Source organism: Rhinatrema bivittatum, chromosome 5 (assembly GCF_901001135.1).
Source record: "Rhinatrema bivittatum chromosome 5, aRhiBiv1.1, whole genome shotgun sequence".
Lineage (NCBI taxonomy): Eukaryota > Metazoa > Chordata > Amphibia > Gymnophiona > Rhinatrematidae > Rhinatrema > Rhinatrema bivittatum.
In genome coordinates, this window is record NC_042619.1 from 296,907,020 (window position 1) to 296,920,087 (window position 13,068).

General features: G+C 48.0%; 1 protein-coding gene across 2 annotated transcripts in view; it reads left to right on the top strand.

Moving 5' to 3' along the window:
* TET3 (tet methylcytosine dioxygenase 3) overlaps positions 1-13,068 on the top strand; it is a 240,659-nt gene that overhangs the window by 173,214 nt on the left and 54,377 nt on the right. The gene's annotated exons all lie outside the window — the stretch shown is intronic.

Sequence of the window (13,068 nt, forward strand, 5' to 3'; positions counted from 1 at the left end):
GGTCAGGCAAAGCAAAGTCGATATCTGTGCAGTCAATCCAAAACATAGACAGGGCAAGGAAAAGGAGAACATGAACCAGGAACAAAGTGTAGAGACGATTCTCTATCAGCAACGAGTACTCGAGTAGCGAGGAAACCTGTTGCAAAGGCAGTGCTATGGAGCGAGGCTTGAGCTTAAATACACTGAAGAGTTGGACATCATCATCCGGGGCCGCGGCCAGGTTCCTGCCGTGGGCCCTTCAAAAGGATCAGTGAAGTGCGTGCGTGCGCCTAGGGAGGGGCACGGCGTGAGTAGTGGCGTCTCTCTGCGGGCCACGCGGAGAGGCTGGATGAGCAATGGCATCTTGACCTGAGTCGCTGGGAACTGTGGTGGAGCCGGAGGCACCAGCGGCGGCCCGAGGTTGGAGCTGGCGGCCTTCCGCCACTAGCGAGGAGGAACCAGAAGCTGGAGTCTGTATAGAAAGGTGCCGTGGGTCTGCCACAGACGGCACGCGTAACAGTACCCCCCTTTACTTCCCCCTCTTGGAGGTCGGGGTTTGCTTGGATGGGCACGATGGAAATTCAGGAGAAGAGTTTTGTCCAGGATGTTCTGAGCTGGTTCCCACGAATTCTTTTCGGGTCCGTAACCCTCCCAGGAAAGGAGGTATTCCCACCGGCGGCCCCTACGGCGGACGTCAAGGACTTCGTGCACCTTATACGTCGTATCGGTTTCTGCCACCAATGGAGGTGGCTCAGGAGCCTTCCGGGCAGGCCAAGATAGGATCACAGGTTTTAAAAGCTTCACATGAAATGTATTTCCAACCATTTGTTGAATGTAAACCGGCATGATGTGCCCTCGAATGCCAGTATAAAAAAGTTAATAAATAAATAAATATTATGTATTCCTAGCGTAAGACACAGCTGAAGCTGGTATGTGACGGGTTCAATGCATCAGGTACCTGAGAAAGGACCAGTATATCTAAGGACAAATCTCTGGGATGGTATTCAAAGTCGGATATACCGAGTACTTAACCAGACTTTGTGGCCAGGGAGGAATTCAGGAGCCGAGCAACGTCAACTGACAGCAGTTCTCTTGGCCCGGGAAGTGGCCTGACGCAAGCGGAGATTTGTCTGCTCCCATAATGTCTTAAGGGCATTCGCAGTAGCCTGTGCCGCAGGGAATGGCACTGATAGAGGTATGGGCAATGGTGGTCGTGTTTGTTTCCCATAGACAATAGAGAATGGAGATGTTCCAGTAGCAGTGGCGATATGAGAGTTGTGAGAAAACTCTGCCCAGGATAGAAGTTCGGACCAATTGTCTTGGCTGTCATTGATGTACGCACGCAAGAAGGCCTTCGCTCAGCTTGTCCGTTAGCTGAGAGATGATAGGCAGTTGTTAAACTGATGTTAATACCGAATTTTCGGCAAAGAGTGCGCCAATACCTGGCAACGAACTGAGGCCCTCTATCCGAAATAATGTCTTTGGGTAGGCCATGCAGTCTGAAAATATGGTGGAAAAACAAACGTGCTAACTCTGGAGCAGATGGTAGGCCCAGTAGAGGGACGAAATGGGCCATTTTTTAAAATCTGTCTATGGTTAACCATATTATGGTGTGACCCTTTGAAAGTGGCAAATCCACAATGAAATCCATAGACAGGTGAGTCCAAGGTTCCTCAGGTGCTGGAAGTGGTTGTAGAAGACCCCAAGGTCGACCGACTGGGGTTTTTTGCTGTGCACAGATGTTACAGGATTCGACGTATGCTTTCGCATCGGAGATGATGGTGGGCCACCAGAAGAACCGCTGGAGCAGTGCCAAGGTCCGTGCTCATCCTGGGTGACCAGCGAATTTGGAATTATGTGCCCAGCGGAGAACTCTTTCACGGAGTCATCGGGGCACGACCGACTTTCCAGCAGGAAAAGGATGAGTGGCAGATAGACAAATATAGGCAGGTCTATTATATGAGTAGGTTCTTCCGGAGTATCTTCAGGCTCGAAGGATCGTGATAAGGCATCTGCTTGGAGATTCCTATCGGCTGGGCGATAGTGGAGTTCAAAATCGAACTTGGAAAATAACAACGCCCATCGAGCTTGACAGGCATTGAGGCGTTGGGCTTGACTCAAACGTTCCAGATTCTTATGATCGATGAACACAGTAAATTTTTGCTGTGCGCCCTCTAGCCATGGGCGCCATTCCTCGGGAGCCAATTTTATGGCGAGCAGCTCACGATCCCCTATGCTGTAATTTTGCTCTGCAGATGAAAACTTCCAGGAGTAAAAAGAGCAAGAGACTATGGTACCAGAGGCAGTGTGTTGGCTCAGGACTGCCCCAGCCCCAGTGGCGGAGGCGTCAACAACCACTAGGAAAGGACGATTTGGATCGGGATGATGCACACAGGACCCTTTCTGGAAAGCTTCTTTCAGGTGATGGAAGGCTGCGACGACTTCCGGAGTCCAATTCCGCGTGTCTTGACCTTTACGAGTCAAGGCCGTCAATGGAGCAGCCAGGGTAGAATAATGTGGAATGAAGTGACGATAGTAGTTGAGGAATCCCAGGAAGTGCTGGAGCACCGTGAGACCCTTAGGCTGTGGCCAATCCCGGATTCCTTTTAATTTGGCTGGGTCCATGGAGAACCCTTGTCGGGAGATGATATAACCAAGGAAAGGTAGGCTGGATTTTTCAAACAAGCATTTGTCCAATTTCGCAAACAGATGGTTCGCACAAAGGCGTTGAACGGTTCAGACATCAGTGCGATCAGTCTCGAGGTCTTTGGAAAAGACAAGGATATCATCCAGGTAAGCCACGACTTTGGTGTATAATAGATCTCTAAAAATTTCATTCATCATTCGTTGGAATACTGCGGGTGCATTACAGAGGCCAAAGGGCATCACCAAGTATTCATAGTGTCCGTCCCAGGTATTAAAGACGGTTTTCCAAATGTCATCAGGACGAATTCTGACCAGGTTATATGCTCCGCGCAGGTCCAGCTTTGTAAATATGGATGCACCCTGGAGGCGATCAAACAATTAGTAAATTAATGGCAAGGGATATTTATCCTTATGGGTGATGGTGTTTAGGCTGCGGTAGTCAATACACGGCCTAAGTGACCTGTCTTTCTTGGTCACAAAAAAGAATCCCGCCCCAGCAGGCGAAGTAGAGGGGCGGATGAATCCCTTCGCAAGATTTTCTTGGATATATTCTGTCATAGCCTTTGTCTCAGGGAGAGACAGGGGTTAGGTGTGTCCTCAAGGAGGCATGGTCCCTGGAAGGATCGATTGGACAACCAAACCTTCAAAGAGGCGGAAGAAGATCAGCTTTTTGCTTGGACAACACATCCTCAAAGGCTGCATAGGTTGCAGGAATGCCAGAGGACGTAGTAGCCAGAGGAACCACGGATGGAGGTGTCACTTTCTGGAGATAGGACTGGTGGCAGGCAGGACCCCACTTCACCAGTTGCAACAAACCCCAGTTAAATTGGGGGAAATGCTTCTGTAGCCAAGGGAGCCCAAGAACTACTGGGCTCCCTTGGCTACACTAACAATTCGATTTCCTCAGTATGTAAGGCACCAGTGCATAGCTGGACAGGTTCCGTAGTCAAGGAAATTTGGCCGGGTAACAGCTCTCCGTAGATAGAAGCAATGCATAGGGAGGTTTCAAGCAAGGGGGTTTTTATACCCAAGAACTGAACAAGATCCTTAAGAATAAAATTACCTCCTGCTCCAGAATCCACCAGAGCAAGAACCGGAAAGGATAATTGGTACAGATAACTGAGGGGCCGGAGAGGTTGCGCCCAAGTTCAGGACCCCTACTGAAAATCGGGAAGTTTCCTGGATGGATGGGGCAAGTCTGGAGATGGTGGCCAGGTGCTCCGCAATACAGACACAGACCGGTTTGTCTCCGCTGGAGGCGCTCTTCCGGTGTCAGCCGCCCATGACCCAACTGCACAGGCTCTTCTGTGTTAGCCACCATAGTGTCTCTGCTAGAAGCAGGGTTGGTAATAGGTGGTGAATAGGAGTGAGCACACGAAGGCTTCTTGGGCATCTGACTCTCCCGATGACGCTCTGGGAGACGGTGGTCGATTCGGCCTGCTAGGTCTATAAGGTCCTCAAGAGAAGAAGGGAGCTCCCATGCAGCCAACTCATCCTTCAGCTGCGGGGAGAGTCCATCCAGGTAGATAGCTCGGAGGCAGTCTTCCTGCCAAGCGAGCTTGGTAGCCAAAGTCCGAAACTCGATGGAATAGTCGAAGAGACTTCTTTGACCTTGACGGAGATGTTGTAGACTAGTGCTTGCCACGGCATGTCGCCCAGGATCATCAAAAGTCCGTCAGATCACAGCCACAAACTGAGTCAGTTTTTTTAACAAGGAGTCAGAGCATTCCCAAAAGGGGGAAGCACAAGCCAGCGCCTTACCTTCAAGGCAGGATAAGATGAAGGTGACTTTAGTCAATTCATCCTGGAAGACGGAAGGCTTCAGAGCAAATTGCATGTAACATTGGTTAATAAACCCTCTGCAAAGCCTGGAGTCACCATTGAAGCACAGGGGCGCTGGGAGGGCCAACAAGGCTTGAGGCATTGATGGAGATGGCTGTGGAAGAGGAGAAGCCATATTCGAACCTGGATTATTAGTGGGGGCATCAAGCCTGGCATGAACACGATCCATGGAGAAGGCCAGTGCCTCGAGAAACTGCTGCTGTTCTTGTACCTTTGATGCCAGGCCTGGGATGGCCTGGAGGGCACGTGGCTCCACCGAGTCCATGGCCTTTGCAACCTGTTGCATCGGAGGTGGACCCTTGGGCCGAGGTGGAGTTGACGCAACCCGTAGGTAGGGACCTACAGGTCCCCACCATTGGCAGGTGGAGTGGGCTTATATGCAGAGGCTGCTGGAGCTTCACCTATACCAGCCCTCGTTCCCCGCGGGTTGAGCCTTTGGGTGCTGGGGCCGGCAGGACTTAGGTGGGCCTCGAGGTTGGTTAGCAAGAGTTGTTGGTTCAGTCCAGAGACAGCACTCTGGACTGGGTAAGGTGCTGGAACTCGGGCGCCAATGGAACTGAGGTTGGCTGAGGGAGCGCAAGCAATGGTAAGCCGAAGCCTAATAAGTCCACGTCCAGGGAGTAGGCTAGAAGAGGCAACAATGACAGGCCTGGATCAGGGCCAGCGGCAAAGCGGAAGTCGTGGCAAGCAGTGCTGAGATCTGATCACGGAGAAGTCAATAGCGAGAGTCAATCAAAGCAATAATCAAGGTCTGGAGATAGGCTGTAGCGTAGTCAGGCATAGCAAAGGTCTGGGTCTGGAGATAGGCAGTAGTAGTCAGGCGTAGCGGAGGTCTGGGTCAGGAGATAGGCAGTAGCGTAGTCAGGCATTGCGGAGGTCTGGGTCTAGAGATAGGCAGAAGTGTGGTCAAGCATAGCGGAGGTCTGGAGATAGGCAGAAGTGTGGTCAGGCAAAGCAAAGTCGATATCCATGCAGTCAATCCAAAACATAGACAGGGCAGGAACAAGGAGAACAGGAACCAGGAACAAAGTGTAGAGACAATTCTCTATCAGCAATGAGTACTCGAATAGTGAGGAGACCTGTTGCAAAGGCAATGCTATGGAGCGAGGCCTGAGCTTAAATACACTGAAGAGTTTGACGTCATCATCCGGGGCCACAGCCAGGTTCCTGCCGCAGGCCCTTCAAAAGGATCAGTGAAGTGCGCGTGTGCGCCTAGGGAGGGGCGCAGCGCGGGTAGTGGCGTCTCTCCACGTGGTCCGCGGAGAGGCCCGACAAGCAATGGCATCTTGACCTTAGTCACTGGGAACTGTGGCGGAACCGGAGGCACCAGGGGCGGTCTGAGGTCGGAGCTGGTGGCCTACTGCCACTAGCGAGGAGGAACCAGAAGCTGGAGTCTGTATAGAAAGGTGAGAGGGCCGCGCCGCAGGTCTGCCGTGGACGGCACACATAATATTCAGCAGTTATTTTGGGGTCCCCTGAAAGAGAATTAGGGCCAGGAATGGCTAGCTCTTCTTTTTCTGCTCCCCAGGACAGGCTCTCAGAAGAGATTCTGAAGATGATTCAGTAGGTTCTTTTGGCCCTGCAGAGGCCTAGTGGGGGACCTCAGTGATGCCTTGTCCAGGAGTGATCTTGTTCCCAAGCACCTTATGTTGTCCAGGGAAGCCCTAAAGCTTGGTTTAGATGTTTCCCCTGAAGATTATCCTCTGGGTTCATTTGGGGATCTGGGGAATGAGTTAAATTTGGAAAGTATATTTGAGTGCTGTGAAGGAGACATTACAGGAGGACCTTGCAAGACTGGAAGATTGGGCATCCATTTCACAGATGAAATTTAATGTGGACAAGTGCAAGGTGTTGCATATGGAGGAAAATAACCCTTGCTGTAGTTACACGATGTTAGGTTCCATATTAGGTGCTACCACCCAGGGAAAAGATCTAGGCAAGTAGGCATCATAGTGGATAATACATTGAAATCGTTGGCTCAGTGTGCCTCGGCAGTCAAAAAGGCAAACAGAATGTTAGGAATTATTAGGAAGGGAGTGGTTAATAGAACGGAAAATGTCATAATGCCTCTGTATCGCTCCATGGTGAGTCCGCACCTTGAATACTGTGTACAATTCTGGTCGCCACATCTCAAAAAAGATATAGTTGCGATGGAGAAGGTACAGAGAAGGGAGACCAAAATGATAAAGGGGATGGAACAGCTCCCCTATGAGGAAAGACTAAAGAGGTTAGGACTTTTCAGCTTGGAGAAGAGACGGCTGAGGGGGGATATGATAGAGGTTTTTAAGATCATGAAAGGTCTTGATCGAGTAGATGTAACTCGGTTATTTACACTTTCAGATAATAGAAGGACTAGGGGGCATTCCCTGAAGTTAGCAAGTGGCACATTTAAAACTAATCGGAGAAAATTATTTTTCACTCAACGCACAGTAAAGCTCTGGAATTTGTCACCAGAGGATGTGGTTAGTGCAGTTAGTGTAGCTGGGTTCAAAAAAGGTTTGGATAAGTTCTTGGAGAAGTCCATTAACTGCTATTATTCAATTTTACTTAGGGAATAGCCATTGCTATTAATTGCATCAGTAGCATGGGATCTTCTAGGTGTTTGGGTAATTGCCAGGTTCTTGTGGCCTGGTTTTGGCCTCTGTTGGAAACAGGATGCTGGGCTTGATGGACCCTTGGTCTGACCCAGCATGGCAATTTCTTATGTTCTTAGGATTCTGCAGTAATCAGGTTGTTTCGGATGGAAGAGCTGGCTCCTCTTATTGCTCAGTTGCTATCCTCCTTCTACGTGTCAAATTCTAAATAGGAGGATTCTGAAGACGACCTTGAAGGGGTTAGAAGACCTTCTAAGGCTTACCCTTTTCACAAAGTGCATAATTGCTTGGTATTGGTGAAAGCAGGCTAGTGAAGAGCAAGATAATCAGCAAGCTGTATCCGTTACGTATCAAAGTGAGTGGGAGTTTGTTTTGGATTCTGAAGGTGGATGCCCTGCTGTCGACTGTGACCTGTGGAAGATGGCAGGGCTCTGAAAGATACTCAGGACAGGAAGATTAAGTTAGTTTGTATTGAAGCTGGTCTTCTCATCCATAGCCTTAGCGGTCCACTCCTCTCTTTGTTGGGCCACCTGTAGCCGGTGTGCATCCATTCCTGGGGCCCCCGGCATTTCATTAATAAATGGACAGAGAAAAAGCCTAAAAGAAATCATAACTGACCCATATCTGCAGTAACCTAAAGGGCTCTTTTGAGTGGTTCTTTCTTTTCTTTTTTTTTGTTTTACAAAGTAACCTTTATCAAGTTCGAGGCAGCTTCAGTTACGACAGCAATTTTTAAAGGGAATTTTGAGGGTAAATGGGCATGCAACCAGAGGGGAAAAAACCCCTTCTAAAATTGCCCACCCTTTGCTGGGGGGAAAAGGGGTGGTGCCAGGGGTGGGGAGGGGGCTAGGTAAGGGCAGGGCAGGTGGGTTACACACAGGGATTTTATTATGAAATCCCCGCATGTTGCTTATCCTTCATGCGTTGCACTTGCAAAATATGTAGCGTGAAATAAATTCCCTGTAGCAGCAGCCACACGGGTGGGATTTTCCGAGATGCCTCCCTGAGGTTGGGAAGGGTGAATATCAGGACAAGGTGACTGAATAACTTGATGCTGTAAGTCCTGGTTTTATCTTGCAGAGAGATGTCCTTCTGATTTCCTTAAGCAAGCAGAGCTGAATCTCTCTGGATGCAGTGGGATATACACAGTAGCACTCCGGTGCTTTGCACATACCGTATAGTAAGCTGTGCTGCTTTTACCGCATACTGCTAGGCCGATTTTACAAAAGGAAATAATTTGTAATCTCACAAATAGGAAATCACATGGGAGGAGGGAGTGCAGATCTGTGTTTTGTTTCTTATACGCTTACAAGTGTTTCCTGTGCTTGTGTATTCCATAGCAGCCTTTGTCTGCCCTCTCCTGACAGACCAGTGCTTTCAGGAAACAGACAAGTTGAATCCCTCACCAGGAATAAAGCATTGCTGCTACATTCAGCATGCATTGGTGAAGCCAGACATTTGAAAACCTTTATGTTTTGTCTAGGTCCCTTCCAGTTCTGCTAATTTCCTGTTGTCATGTGATCTGCCTGAAGTAAGTTTGTCTGTGTTGTTGGATTGTATGTTTTAAAGAAGTGCTTCAGCAGCCTGGGGGAATCCTGTTTGGCACTGTAGTGCTATTTTGTAGTGCTGTCCTGGTTATGCTGTGTGCGGGACAAACTGTTTCCAATAACTCCTTTTCCTTAAAGTTCTTGGATGTAGGAGGATGGGAGCAGCACTCCAACCACAGGAACTTTGTGTTCTTAAAACCAAATGCATTTATGGCTTGGCAACTTAAATCTAAATGTCGGATCACTGCAACCACACCATGCCGTGTTAGGGGTCCCCATATAAACTAGTGATAATACTTTGGTTAATTATATTTTGGTAGCCACTAGAACTGTCAGAGCAGGCTTTTGGAAGCTTTCATGTATCCCTACTATAGCGGAAATTCAGCTTAAAGTGGAGAAAATCTACGCTCTAGCGGAAATCACTGCACATTATCGTAAGACTATTGGGAGGTTCCATAGCACATGGCAGCATTATCGCTTATGGAAAGATACCCTCCGGGTATCTTTCCATAAGCACCATAAGGCACCACCAGCTAAAGTGGAGAATATCATAGCTTTACATACTTTATACCTTCAGATTACGGTCATGCTTTTATCATGATTTTTCCTGATCATTCACCTGCAATAACAATATTCCTGACAATAACAATTTTGAACAGGGGGAGTGGGTGGGAATGGGAGGTGGGGAGGGAGGGGCAACAAGGGGAAGATATGTTATAAACTCATGACATGACAACAAAAGTAAGAGTCGACACATGTTGTAATCAACGGTTTATTGCAAGTAGATGACAATGTTTGAGGTTCGACTTTTAAGATGTTCCTAGCAGAAGCTACCGCTTTATGAGTGTTTGATATTGTTATACTGTTTTTGTGTATATTCATGTTATGCAATAAAATAGTAAATAAATAAAAAAAACCCCAAATACATTTTAAAAAGAAATGTATTTGGGGTTTCACCCCAGGAATGAAATTTGAAACAAAACAGAATGCATGCATCCGATGTTTATTTCTAACATGTGATGTAAAGTCATTCCTGCAAATAGGATGTTCCTATGATAAGGACCATACACGTGGTTGTGGTGTGCTTTTAAGAGGATATTGTGCCAGTGGAACCCACTGTACTGGTATTCAGTGCTTGGCATGAGCATTGAAGATGGCATTGTTTGCAGTTGGCATAGGTAACCTAGTGACTAGACCACCAGAAGCTCAGACCCTTGACCCTCTCGTCACATTATCCTATCATTTCCCTTACAGAATTCTACTGCATGTGTGCTTCATCCTTACAAAAGTGTGTGGTGCAGGCTCTGTATGGCATGTAGCACCCATGTTTCTTGTGCTAAAATCCCATCCACCTCTCTATAACTGTTTGGATTTTTTTTTTGGCATGGCAATTTCTTCTTCTCTTCTGGCCTTCCAGCCTCTGTTGGGTGATGGCACTGTGGTCCTTCATGTGCAACTTACCAGGGCATTTTCCTTTAATTTGTAGATGCCCCTTCCAAACTAACAAAGCCATCGCTGCAGTATAGAGTCGGAAGCCACGTGCTGTAGCTCCCTCAGGAGTTCAACTAATTTGGGCCCTTAGTCTGGCTTTTAGGGGGTCACTGTTGAGCAATGACTGGGAATCCCTCCCCTTCCCCCGCCTGCACAGCAGCACCAGTCCCTGTCAGCCCAAGGAGCAGACGCCTGACCTGGGAACTGAATCGAGGTCTTCCACGAAGCAACTGCCACGGAGCCACCAGGCTGCTCCACCATAACCTTCATTGAGAACGGCCGCCACGTGCAAAGACTTGTAAGCTGGTCAATTTAGCCAATAGCCAAGAAAGAGGGCCTGGAATAATTTGGGAATGGATAAACCCAAGCCACTCATTCTGTGGTAGACTAGTATTGCATAGGTATTTTGACTGCAGGATAGTAAATGTTTTCGGTCACGTAATTTTGAAAGTCTTTGGCATGCTCTTCCAAACATGGGTACTGGGTGTGTTTTTTTCTGTGACAAATTCTACTCATCCTTATGTGACCGACTAGCAGTATTATGTAATGTCAGCAAAGGTAAATGTCTTGCATGGAAAAACAGGAGACCTGGCAGTCAGGCAGTCAGCACCTTCTACTGGCGTGAAGCCGGAGAAAGGTGTACGGATGACCAAGGGAGCTCAAACTCAGTCGTCTCAGCCACTGGCCATATCTTTCGTTCTGTTTCCATGTACTTCTGCTTTTAGATTACTCTGTCTGTCATTCATGAGCAGAGGTTTCTGTGAGCATTTGGAAGGGCTAAAGACTGTGGGCACTTAATATGAAAAGGTTTGGCGAAGGCCCACCTAAGACAATCAGCCAGTTCTTGAACTTTTTTTTTAATCGCTCACACGGAGCAGTGTTCCCATGTGCTAGAACACAAGTTTTTTAAATTTATTTTATGTATTTACATGTTGTTTATATACCGTTTTTCTGTGTCAGACCACAATGCTTTGCAATATACAAGTCCAACATTACAAATAATGAAAAACGTAACCTATTAACATTCCATATTGTTGCTCTGGACATTGTTAAGAAGGAAATGCCATACTGAACAGCCATGTTTTGAACTCTTTTTAAAAGTTCTGCTGTAATCCATGTCAAGGAGGCATCACCACATTCAGCTTTGTACTCAAGGCTTCCAATCAAGCAAGTTGCTATTGTATGAGGTTTTTGTTTAAGGGGCAATGCTCATCTTCAGATTTCCAGACGGCTTACTGTTGAACCAAGTGACACGCTCCTGTGATTGGAAATAGGTTTTAGACCAAAATGGTTCACGAGCTACCTTGCCTTGAATGGATCTGCGTGTTGCTCCTGCTGCAGGACAGCAGGCAGTGCCGGGCAATGTGCCATCACATACACATTAGGGTCGGACAGAGCTTCTCAAATTATGGGTCAGGACCCCAAATGGGGGTCACAGAATCTTCATCTGGGGTCATAAGTGTCTCAACTGGCAGGAACATTTAAGAGTATGTTAGCGTGGAACTTGTGAGTCAGAATGCATTCCTAGCCCCTAGCCTCCTCGCAAGAGTTTCTGAGGGAAAAGGAAGCCCTGCATAAGGAAAGTTTAGGACCACGGTAGGGCCTGTGAGCTCGCCTTGGCTCACAAGACCCTCGCTGACTTTCACTACTAATGCCGCCGCTGCTGCTGCTTGCAGATCATTACTTGGAACCAGCCAGGAGATACTGAGAGGGCTGTGTGGAGATCACTACCGTTCTCTCTCCTCATCCACCTCTGAACTTACCCGAGAGAAACATGTTCCCCCTCGTCGTCATTCTTCCTTCTCTTCCCACCAGTTGTCATCCACCTTTGGCCTGGGGCCCAAAGGAAAATGCACTGACCCTGGCCAGAGGGATGTGTAGAGGGCGGGTTGTTTGAAGGAATGGATTGGGTGCAGGAGGGGACTGGCTGTGGAGGATGAGAAGGGGGAAAAATGACAGAAGATCAGCTGGGAGATGTGAGAGAGGAGCTGAGATTGAGAGGCGATCAGCTGGGGGATGTGAAAGAAGGGGAGGAGATGAGGCTGGGGGTGAGAGGATGGGCGATGACAGTGAAGCGAGGATGGGGACGAAAGAGGATCAGGTGGCTGTTATTAGAAGGGCTTGAGGTGAAAAGATGATCAATATGGGGATGCAAACAGGGCTGGAAGGGGTCAAAGAGAGGATGGGCTGGATAGATGAGAGCATCTGGGAGCTGTAAGAGGGGATTTGCTGCGGGGACAGAGATTGAGAGGGAGTCTGGTGGAGGGGAGGATGTTCTTTGGAGGGGTGGAGGCTGAGAGACAAGACTGACTAAAGAGGGTGGAGGTTGAGAAAGATGATCAGAGTGAAGCGATTGTTAGAGGGGAACCAAACCCCTGCTAATTTAATTTTGGTTGTCCTCTGGGGTCATGTGAACTTTCAAGTGCTAAAATGGGGTCACATTGGCTACAAATTTGGACATTGATACTTCCTGTGACAGAGAGCCATCTTCCAGGTGAGCTGAAACCTTTTGACCAGTCGTGAGGATACTTTCAGCCGTCTGTACAAGAAGCAGCCTTGACTTTGGACGCGTTTTCATGTAAGAGGGGAATGCAGCCGAAGTCTCTGGAGGTGACCACTTTGGTTAAGAGGGTAATGTCCTTCTTGTGGGGGTGGTGGCCTCAAAACAAGATTGTGATTAAAGCGATGCACCATTCCTCTCATGCAGTTCAAGATGATGCAAGGCCTGTGTGCTATAAACCATACAGACTGAAGGATCTAAAGATGTCCTCTTTAGAAGGACGAGGGGAAAGGGAAGGCATTATGTAAACGATTAAACATCTAAAAAGGTATCAGAGTACCAGAAAGGAGCTTAAGGATAAGGGCTCATGCCGTGAAGCTGAAGGGGAGGGAAGCTTACAAGGAATGGGAGAAAATATTTATTTTTCCACGGAAAGGCTGGTGGACACTTGAACCAGTTCCAGGAGAGG